Genomic DNA, 11,801 nt, shown 5'->3' on the forward strand with positions numbered 1-11,801 from the left:
TATACATCCATGTTGCTAGCAACAAAATTTATTATACCTAAATCCCGGAAACAACCCAGATGCCCATTAACTGAAGAATGGATAACAAAGATGTGATATTTTTGCACAATGGAATAAAAATATTTCAGAAACAAACAATGCAAACCTTGAAATCAAATACACTTCATAATGTGAATCCATTGGCTGGACTATAATGAGAAAATAAGAGAGGAGAGACATAACACCTGAAACAATAGAGACGGCATTCTTAATCAGATGAAGCTAAATATGAGTTCAGGTGAAAGTTTCTCACTTCAGTTTTGGATTCTTAGTTTTTCTTGCTAATAAATTTGTAAGCACAATGTAAATGTATGCCAAAAAGGCCAGGCTTCATTTCATTACTGGTTTTATCTGTGAATGATTTTAGGTTGCTTAATTTGTATGTATCTCAGTTTCCCATCATTAAGAAGAGATAAAGATTCCTATTTTGCAGTAAAAGATTTCAAGGACATGGTTCTTCTAAGAATGTCACCTATCTTTCTTCTTGTGTTTGGCTTCTTTAACATGCAGTGGGGGAAGAAAGCCCAAAGAATTTTGGGACTGAATCATACAGATTCAGTCATTAAATTTAGTCCTATGCAAACATCAAGTAAGTCAGTAAGTAGTAGAGGACTCCAACTATAACTTGGGCTCTGACATTTACTTTCCTTTGTTATAATGTGGAACTTCAGTGTTTCTCTAAGGTCCATGTAGTAAAGGCTTGGTCCTAAGCCTATGATGCTTATAGTAGGGTCAGGAGCCTAGAAGAGAGGAACTTTAAAGGGAGCTCTTCAGCTCACTGGAGAGTGTGCTCACCCTTGCAGGAGACAGTGAAACCCCAACTCTTCCTTTTTCTTTTCAAAAAGTGTTTCAGTCATGACTTGTTCCCTCACCACAAGGCCAAAGCAAAAGGACCCATTGGTTGTAGACTGAAACCTCAAAAGTTATGATCTAAGACACAATTTTTCTCTGTAAGAGTTGGTTATATCCAGTCATTGTTGTAGTGACAGATGACTGATATATCCTGTGACCTTGAGTAAGATAAACTTTCTGTTCCTCAGTTTCATTATCCATGAAATGGAGATAATAAGAGTATATCACTCAGAGGAGTAGGAAATTTATGTTTTAATTTTATAGATTTATGACACTGCCTGACATATATAAGCACTCTATATGTATTATTACATAAAATACTTTGGCATCTCTGAAAAATGTCAATGAAGCAATCATTTTGTCATGTCTTGAAGTTGTTGGTAAATGTTTTATTATTATGCCACAAATCTTCAATGTATGAGCTCTTAGATGACAAGAAAGGCTAGATTCAACTTCTATCTTTAGTTCTTGTTCTTCATGAAATACATGACATGTTACTTTGTTGTCAAGGTAATAGGATTTAAGATGGTTTTATAAAATGAGAATAGTATCTTTTAAAAATATGCCAGAAAATGCTTTGGAAAAGGAGGTGTTATAATAGCAGACCTTATTGAAGCAAAAGTGTTTAAATCTCACTAAAGGAAGAGAATTGATTGCTTTTAGTTCAGTTGCCTTATTGAAAACAGGCTATATTTTCAAACAAGTGCTTGGCATTTTATAATCCTACAATAATGGGGAGAACTTTTGCAAGTGAGGCTATGAGGAGCCACTGATGATCTTTTCCCTTAAAATGATATAAAGTAAGAGTAGACTTATGTGTGTGTGTGGGGGTGATACATGAAGGAGAGATTTAGAGAATGAAACTTATAGTAAGAGGGTATATTGGTATAACATTTTTACCTATGAATGAATTTGTATGAATTTTGGAGAGAAGTCACTGAAGTGGTATGCAACAGTGAGTCATAATGAAGCAAACCCAGGAAGTTTAATCTGAGAACACATAACTACATTTGTATGGCCACTTAAGTTATTTCAAAAGACTTTATGCTATTTTTGCCTTTTTTCATATGCATCTATTAGTTTTAAGGAGAAAATAGGCTTCTTCTTCTCTCCCCCAGAAAGAGGAGTAAATGAGAATGGAGTAGGGTATATGATGTGTTTTGTGTGTTATTGCTGATTTTTTTTTTTTTTTGTACAGGGTTTACAGAGCCTCACTACACAGATTGGGCTCATAGTGATTCTCCTGTTTTCAGCCTCCCAAGTGCTAGGATTACAGGCATGTGCCACCACACCCAGCCTCAGTGTGTATAAGCTTGCTTCCTACCAAGTCTCACTCAGTGGAATCTCCTAGTTGGGCTGGAAGATGCTGGATGAAAAACAAAACAACATATAACCCAGTGTGTAGAAAAAATTACCTGCAAAAAATAAAGGAATAGGACCATGTAGTTGATGTACATGTTGCATGTGTCATGCCTGGAGTTGGTTTCACCATAGACAACTCCAACTGGTCCACAGCTGGGGTCATGAGGTTGTCATAGCTTGACCTTTTTCCTTTTCCTTATATGGACTGGTTCTCTTCTTAGATGGAGGACACCTTTTGATTTTTGTAGTTTAGGAATTCTGAGGTTTATTTTCTTCTTCCATTACCATTTTATCCACTTGTACTACCTTCTGTTTTTTGGGGGCAGATTTCAGGGGTGTCTGAATAGCTTCTGCTGTTTGTTTATTTCTGTGCTATCCACTTCAGTTGTTGCTGTCTTTTCCAGGTCCTGTTTGTTTCCTCCAAGGGCAAAGTATTCAAGCCAGTTCATCTTGCACAGTGCCTTGGGGAGCCACAGGATCTCAATGTTGCAGGTTATCCACCTCTTTCAGGAGGTTCTGCCTATCTGACTCAATTTTCTTGACCTGCACTTGCACTTCTTGGTCGAAGTCCTTAAGAAACGAGGTGAGTTTCCGACTCTAATGAATTCGTCTTGGCTGCCCACCTGCTGCGCTTTCTAGAAGGAGCAATGGTGCTCAGGTGGAGGCTACTGACCCCACAGGAAGGGCTCAGAAAAATCTCACTGTCGTAGCAGAGACCAGGAACTTTAGTCTTAATCTTTTAATTCTTTGATTTCTAGTAGTCATGACAGTCTTAATTGCTAATAGAGAGACAGAATTTCTTCTGAAAGGCATGACTTTGCCTTCTCCATTTCAATTTTATGTTCATCCAAATCATTTTGCTGTCCCTGTCCCTATTAAAGTAGCTTTTTATTTAAAAAAACAGGTTAGTAGGAAAGTTATAATAATTAGTACATTGCATATTGTTGTCTTCATATTAGTTAATCAGAGGACAAGATACAGACTTTATCTCTTGTCTAAACAATATTAATACAAACCCTTCTTCTCAATGAACTAAGCGAAAGTAGCTGTTTATCTATCCTATCTTGTGTGTGTTTGTATATATATATATATATATATATATATATATATTTAACAACAAAAGGGTCTTTTATTTATATCTTCCTTTTTTGTTTTGTGTCAGAGATGTGTTCCATTGCAGTTAGAGAAGCTGTATTTGGAGAAGTCATTAAAGGACCTTTTCATACTGGATGCAAGACCAAAGATTGTAGGTACTTGAATTCAGAAAAATAATCCAATATAGTCCAATAGTCTATAATAGTAGTGAGTTATCACCACAACTGACAATTGTTCCATGTTGGTGACTTGAGCCTTTTATAGCTCAGCATATTAATATAGCTTTACTTTTTGTACCTCATGGTTACACTTTTCTCCTGGATGGTTAAGACCAAGTTAAAGTAAGACCTATATAATTAAAAATGTAACTTTTTTATCTGACAAGGTCAGTCAAATCCCCTCAGGATTTACCTTGGAAGCACGAACAGCACCTTGTAGATCTTTTGTCAGTGTCAGTCATCTGGATGAATCATGACAATTGCTTGACCAATTTGCTCTCTGTGAAAGCCTGAGAGAATTTTTTCTCTCGGTGACTCTCCTTAGGCACACTATACATTGTCAATCACTTTTCTCTGTTGCCCCATGATCTCCTTGATCAGAAAACTTGGGCTAGCACTTAGTTACAGGATGGCACAGCAGAGGTTCTCTTATATTCTGAGTCCTCACTGACCTGGAAGGGGTAGGGCCAAAATATTGGCTATCTTTTTAGCCCATCTATCTCTCCAATTTTTGATCTGCAAACTTTAGTTGTTAACAGATTAAAGTGTCTGCAAGCAGGCACAGGGGCTGAGGTTTGATTCTGTGACCTGCCATGCCAGCCCAACTCCTGGGGCATGCTGAGAGGGCAATTGAGACTGGGCATGGTGGTGCATGCCTCTAATCCCAGCTCTTGGGCTGCTGTAAACAGGTGGATCACTATGAGTCTGATCTAGTAGTGAGACCCTGAGCACCCTGTAGACCCTTCCCTAAAATACAAAAAAACCCCAAAAAAACCAAAACCACAAACAAAGAAACTTTAGTTATTAAACATACAGAAGAGTAGTTTAATAATATTATCATGTAACAGAGGCAGTTAAGCTTAACATCACTATCTGTCTGAATGTCACATACCTTAGACATAAAATGGAACTGCTATTTTCCAACAATCATGGATATTCTAAAATTTAAATCCATGTGGAATGTTAAAAGAATTGCATATATTTTTACACAGAAATTTAGAAATGAAACCATATACAACAGCAGAAGGACAATCAGCACCTTCCTAGTATCCAAGTGCTCATGGATATACTCGTCAGCCATCTTCCTAAAAATCCCACTTGGGTTATTTTACCCTCTTGTTCAATAATTTCAGTAGCATTTCTTTTGCTCAAAGAATTGTGTCCATGATAAAGTACTTCTGTTCTAGTCAATCTTTTGTCCTTCTGTTTCCTCATATTTAAATGTCATCTAAATCAACATCTGTTCAGTTTCTTTTGTGTATTGGACTCACATCACTTCTAGTTCGCAGTCCTACTCTGTGTTTCTTTCTCTTTTATAGCTGGTCTGAATCAGACTGACCTTGCAAAAAACTTTCAAAATCTTTCTTTCCTTCAACCAGCAGACATGATTTTGAATGCTTAACTTATTTGGTCAAGTTTGAGTCACTTACTATGGTGTCTAGCTAATAATTCCCCAAATAGAAAGACTGTACCTCTTATTCCAAAGAGGCAGAAAGTTGCTAAAAGGTAGGAGTTACTTTTCAAATTATGTTGTTTATGAGGATTAGCACATTGATGTATTCATTGATGGTATCTAGTATGATTTCAGCTCCATCTAAATCATTGTTGTTGGAACATTACTATTTCACTGGGTTGATGACTTTGTCCCATAAGTTATTCTGGCTTCTTTAAAATAGTATTTTACTTTCCTACTTGGGGGAAATCTAGTGTGGAGCTTTGACAAGGAAATTCTGGGAGTTTTTATACAATACATGACAATGTGTTATTGTAATCATATGAGAGTTTTTGCAATCAAGCAATTTAATAAATGCATTGCAGAATAAGGGCATAATAATTGAAAAAAGAAAGTCAAGTTCCAGTTCAAGAGATTTACTCTTAAATGGAGCACAAAATTTCTATGAAAATCAACAAATAACTACATTGTATTCAGTAGCTTTCTGATGTAATCAGTTTTACAAGACCCTTCATTTTTTCCTGAATTTGTTTTTTTTTTTTTTTTTTTTTTTTTTTTTTTGGTATCATTTTTTTTTTTTAGAGAAGCAAGGTCATCAATACTAGAATTTTTAAAAGATTGTTGGGGGAAAGAGCAACGCAGTTTTGCTCTGTATGACTTTGAAAGGAGAAGAAGAACAGAGAGGATGCCTAAACTGTATATTTCACCCCTAACAGTCTAAATCTATATTTGAAAGACCAGTTATTACCACCACATCTCCAATGATCACTCTATTTCCCAGTTCTATGGGTTTCTATCTCACAGTGCATCATAGATGTGTTCTTTTACTTCTAGTTTACCCTCATCCATGGGTCAAGCTTTATCAGCTCTGATGTGAACTGTTGTTAAGGTCTCTTAGTTCCTTTTCCTGCCACGGGTCTCCTTCTGCCCACATCTCTTCTTTATGCTGCACAATGAATCATCATAAGCAAAATCACGTACTGTTCTGTTTGAAGAAATGCCAAGTGGAGCTTAAATTTTCATGTCTGTCCTATCCTGATCTATTCCTTTTCTAATATGTCTCTCCAATGAACAGTTTATAGACTAGCTTTACAGAATTTCTTGCTTCTCTTTGACATAATATGCCATATTTTAATTCTGTGTTTTGTTATACTATTATCTCTGCCTTGAATGCCTTATCTTCAACCCCTACATACTTAAACCATTTTATCACACTAGCACCTACCTTAATTTTTTTTTTCAGAACCAGGGATTGAACTCAGGCCCTTGCACTTGCCCAGGAAGTGCTTACTCCACTGAACCATCCCCCCAGCCCACCTACCTTATTTTTTTTAAAAAACAACACCAGTGCTTTCTCAAAGGTTGTGAATTGTTCCTGTTCTTCTTTTAGTACACTTGTTTTCAACAAACATTGTTTGTTTGTTATTATCCCATTATGCTAAATCAGCAGCAGCAATTTCTCTCATTCAACCTTGTTTACCCTATAGTGCCTGTCTCAGAGAGTACTTGTGCTTGTGTTATTGCTATGAGGATTACTCTTGAGAATGAAAAGAGCTATTTTGAGTTGTGAAGTATTTTCTTTTGCCTGAGTTTTAAAAAGCATTAATCATGTAATCTGCTTTGAATAGGAATTCACAATAGATCAGAATTGATTTTTGTTATTCAATTGAGCAAACTCTCAACTTTTCAATTCATGACTGTTAAGGTCATGTAATGTTATTAAAGTGTCAAGTTGGATAACTCTCACCAAATTTCTTTTATATGAATCATATTATTCAGGACATTTAAAATTTGAAGACAGTAACTAATTTTATTTTATTTTTTATAATAATTTTATTGAGAAACAAATAGCAGTGATATAGTCAAAACCAATTACTAGCACAGTTTCAATAATTAATACATTACATATTGTTGTCTTAGTGGTTATTCATTGTACAAGATGCAGACATGATATCCTGTCGACAAAGTAACTATTTTTAAATACTTCTGAAATTAATGGCACCTTTTAAGCAGGCTTCTTATCAATATTCTTATAATAGGGGTATATTGTTTTATGTTAGCTTGGTCATTGCCTGAATTTCATCTTAAATAACCAAAAAAATGTATTTTTCTAATATGCAGTGTACTCTTTTTCATTAATTGATTTAGCAATGTTTCCATAAATTCATTTTAAGTTTAGTTTATCTCTTATTGTAATAAGTTATTACTTTTAGTAGAAGCTTAGAAGTTTTGTATTAATTCATTTCTTAATGTTTGAATAATTTGTATTGGCTTAATTGTACATTTTAATATTTCTTATTTAAATTTTAAATTACATTTATCTCACTTGTTTAATAAATAAATTCATATCTGACAAGAGCAATGGTACACTTCTCCATTCGTACTAGAAGTGGTATATTCTTCACCCAGTGTTCATTCAGTTGGGTCTCCAAAATTCCTACTGCCTTTCCAATGACACCTAATCCAAATATGAAATAGGAGAGTCAGAGTGGAGATAATAGCCTTAATGTACTTCAGTTAAAATAATTTATTTCTAAAAATTTTGGGGAGTCATAGTGAACCTTGGTAAGCCTCAGGAGCCTCAATGAGCTGCTCTGGTGGGAAGAAATCCCATACCATACCTCCACCATCATGGAAGCAGTAGTGAACCTCAGGAGCCTGGGGAACCTTGGTGAATAACAAAGGAGGGGAGAACTTCCCCATCACTCCTTCACCATCCGGAGAGCAGAAGTCTGGAGAAGCCCTGGTACCTTGCCATATTCCTTCACTGAGGTTTGGACAGTCAGTGTGGAAAGCATCCAGGACATGGCAACCAGCTCATCTAGAGGAACCCAGGGTAAATCCACCCTAATAAGGGGAAAGATGTTGTATACAAACTCCTTATTTATGATCTAATCTGTTATAGAACTATAGATTTTGCTTCTATGGTCTAATGTACAAAATCAATAATTAGCACAGTTTGTCAGTTTCTAAATTGTGCTTATTACTAATTGTGCTACTGTAGCTAGGATGTCATATCTGTTGTAATCAGTTGTTTTCCTTTGTGTAACAACATTTGGAAGCTCTGGGGTAATAACCTTACCACAGCACTACACCAAAAGTCTAGGGACTGAAACAAACAGAAACCAACATCTCACTCATTTAATTTAAAGGTAAGATCTGAGGACAGACACAAACCAAGAATCTCCTACATACAAAAGGTATCCCTGAAGTATAGACTATTCCTGTACAGACCTTGATACTAGTTTATATAAACAATAAACTCACTGAGAGAGAAATTAAGGAAACCACACTTTGCACAATAGCATCCACAAAATTAAATATCTAAGAATTAATCTAACAAAGGAAATAAAAGATTTGTATAGTGAAAATTACAGTACTCCAACAAAAGATATAGAAGAGGATTTCTGAAAGTGGAAAGATGTTCATTGCTCCGGATAGGAGGAAGCAACATTATGAAAATGGCCATACTCCGAAAACTCTTACACAGATTCAATACAATCCTGATCAAAATGCCGTTAGATGCCTCACAGATCTAGACAAAACATTCCTAAAATTCATATGAAACAGAGACCTAGAATAGCAAAATCAATTCTGAGCAACAAAGGTGAGGCAGAAGGTTTCATAATTCTTGACTTGAAATTATACTACAAAGCTACTGTAATAAAATCAGCATAGTACTGGCAAAAAATCAGACCTGAGGATTAATGGAACAGATTAGAAGATGCATACACAACTACAAACAAATTGAGCCATCTTACCTTTGGCAAAGGGGTCAAACATGTACACTGAAAGAAAGATAGCCTCTTTAATAAATGTTGCTGGAAAAAATGGCTAAAGTGTCAAAGACTAAAATTAGATTCATGTCTATTACTGCGCACTAAACGAAAGTCAAATGGATCAAAGACCTAAATATTAAAATAGAAACACTGAATCTACTGGAAGAAAAAGTAGGTGGAAATCTTGAAAATATAGGGATAGACAGAAATTTCATGAGCAAAACCCAAACTGCATGGGGAACATTCCAAAGAAGCAACTACTGGGTTCTTGTCCTATTAGAAAGTTTTTGCACGTCAAAATAAATCACCAACAGAGTTAAAAGGCATCCCTCAAAATGGGAAAAAGGTTATCCAGCAGTTTCTCACACAAAGAACTTCTATCTGGAATATATAATGAATTTTAAAAAATAGGATCCCTAAATTCAGAGACCCACTCCAAAAATGGGCACCAGAGATGAATACACACTTCTCAGATTAAAAAATATAAATGGAAAATAAATATATGAAGACACATTCTACAGCAGTGGTCATTTGAGAAATGCAAATTAAAACAACACTGAGATTCTATTTCATTCAAAAAAGAATGGCTATCATCAAGAAATCTACCAAAAACAAATGCTGGCGAGGTTGTGGTAAAAGTACCTTCTCCAGTGTTGGGGGGAGCATAGCCTGGTACAATCACTGTGTAAGCTAGCGTGGAGCTTTCAAGCAATTTAGGATTAGAAGTCCCATTCTACTTACCTTATCCCCCTGCTGGGTATTTCTGAGAAAATTTGAAAACACCTAACTTCAGCAATATATGTGTATCCATGTTTATAGCGGTGCAATTTGTCACAGCTAAATCTTTTTTTTTTTCTTTTTTAAATTTTTTATTATTTTTATTATTTTTATTTTTTTCAAAGTTTTATTGATAAACAGATAGCAATGAGACAGTTTCAAATCAAATCGGAAGTACAGTTTCAACAAATAATACACTACATATATTCTTCTTAGTGGTTAATTGCTGTACAAGATGTGGACTTGTGATCCTATTTACAAACACCATTAGAACAAATCATTCTATTCATTAAAATAATGCAACTATGTATCTATCCTAACAACTTTGAATACACAGATACAAAATGGACATTCATCGGTATACCCCATTTTTTCTAAGTTCCGTTATTGAATATTATAGGTGTGTAAACTCAGCAAAATATTCTAAAAGAGTCCAGTAGCCCATAATAGCATTTGGTCTTCTGTTTAACTGGCAATGTCAGAAATTACTGACCTGAATCCCCCACAGCTCAACACAACAGCATGGCTTTATTTCCTATATTTCATCTTCATACTTTTCTACTGGATGGTTAAGACCAAGGTAAAGCAGGACCTATGCAACAAGAGTTGTAGCTTTTTGGTCTGAGAAGGTCAGTGAAATACCCTCAGGATTTTCGTGAGATCCTGTACCACAGATTGTAGGACCTTTGTCAGTGCAGCCATGTGGATGAGTCACGGCCATTGCTTGGCCAATGTGCTCTCTGTGAAAACCTGAGAGAGTGTCTTCTCCCCAAGTCACAGCTAAATCTTGTAAGCAAATGCCCATCAACTGAGTGATGGATAAAAAAGATGCAGTATTTTTATACAATGGAATGTTGCTCAGTTTTATAAAGAAAGATAACCATAAGTCTTACATACATAAACGGATATAAGTCGAGACCATACTCATAAGTGAAATAAATCAGACCTGCACCTGTAAGCATTATATTGTCTACCTACTCTAAGAAACTCAATAAAGAGTGAATAAAATACAGTGGATATTGTGAAAGAAAAATAAACTGCTCAAAAAAAGCAACTGGAACAGGTGAAAGTTGTAAAGAAAGAGGGGGAAATACACAAGATAGCTAAGTAATTGTACTAATAATTTCTATTGGTTTAAATAAAATTTGAAAGATAGAAACAATTACAGCAAGAAAAACTATTGAATCTGACTGTGGAGTGACTTTATTGTTTAATGAGAGAAAATTTATTTTGAGCACTTTTAAAACAAATATGTCCCTATACCCTTACTGAGATATATGCAAAGAACAAAAGTAACTATAAATCCTTTAGTTGTCTTAATCATATTTTTAGCAAAAATTGTTATAACTATTATTTGGGAATTATGGTTGTAAATAAATACAAAGGAGTAATCCTTTTATTACTAGTAATAATACTTTCAATGAAAAATAGAAACAAATATAAAATCCTAAGAAATTAAATTACATGCCATCCATCTTTGCTCACATTTTTTATCCCTGGTCACACGGCTCCAAGGCAGAAAGCACATGGTGGAGGAAAGCTACATACACCTGTGGCACAAGGAAGCAAGGAGCAAAAGAAAGAGTGGAGAGGGACACATGCCCTTTTAGGTACCTCCGCAGTGACCTGCCTTTCCCTCCAGGTTCCACCTTCTTACAGGATGTTGGCTAGGAACTCATCAGCAGATTCATCCAAAAAGCATGACCACTGATGATCCAGTTGCCTCTCAAAATCCCTACTTCTGAACATGTAAGGCTTCAGGTGGACATTCTTAGATCTAAGCCAGAACAATTAAGAAACTAAACTCACAATGTGTTTTTAACTAAAAACTTTTTTTTTCTTTTTTTTTTGCAGAACCAGGGATTGAACTCAGATCCTTGTGCTTGCCAGGGAAGTGCATATTCTACTGAGCCATCTCCCCGGCCCTTAACTAAAAACTTTAGAATTACAGGCTCTAGCCACTGAAGAGCTTAAAAACATTGGCAGTGAGCAGCTCTTGAGGCTACTGGTAATCTGTACACATTAGATTACAGATTAATCTAATCCCCCTTTTGAGTATTTTTGATAATTCCTTCTCCTTCTCCTCCTCCTTTTCCTCCTCCTTCTCCTTCTCCTCCTCCTCCTTCTGTTCCTTCTCCTTCTCCTCCTTCTCCTCCTCCTCCTTCTTTCTCTCTGTCTCTGTCTCTGTCTCTGTCTCTGTCTCTCTCTCTCTCTCTCTCTCTCTCT

The 11,801-nt window shown here is 35.7% G+C and overlaps 1 pseudogene; it reads right to left on the minus strand.

Annotated features, from left to right (window-relative positions):
- Positions 1-2,302: 2,302 nt before the first annotated feature.
- Positions 2,303-11,801, minus strand: part of LOC101567727 — an 11,830-nt pseudogene continuing 2,331 nt past the window's right edge.

This window comes from Octodon degus, unplaced genomic scaffold, assembly GCF_000260255.1.
Source record: "Octodon degus isolate 3935 unplaced genomic scaffold, OctDeg1.0 scaffold00030, whole genome shotgun sequence".
NCBI classification, from domain to species: domain Eukaryota; kingdom Metazoa; phylum Chordata; class Mammalia; order Rodentia; family Octodontidae; genus Octodon; species Octodon degus.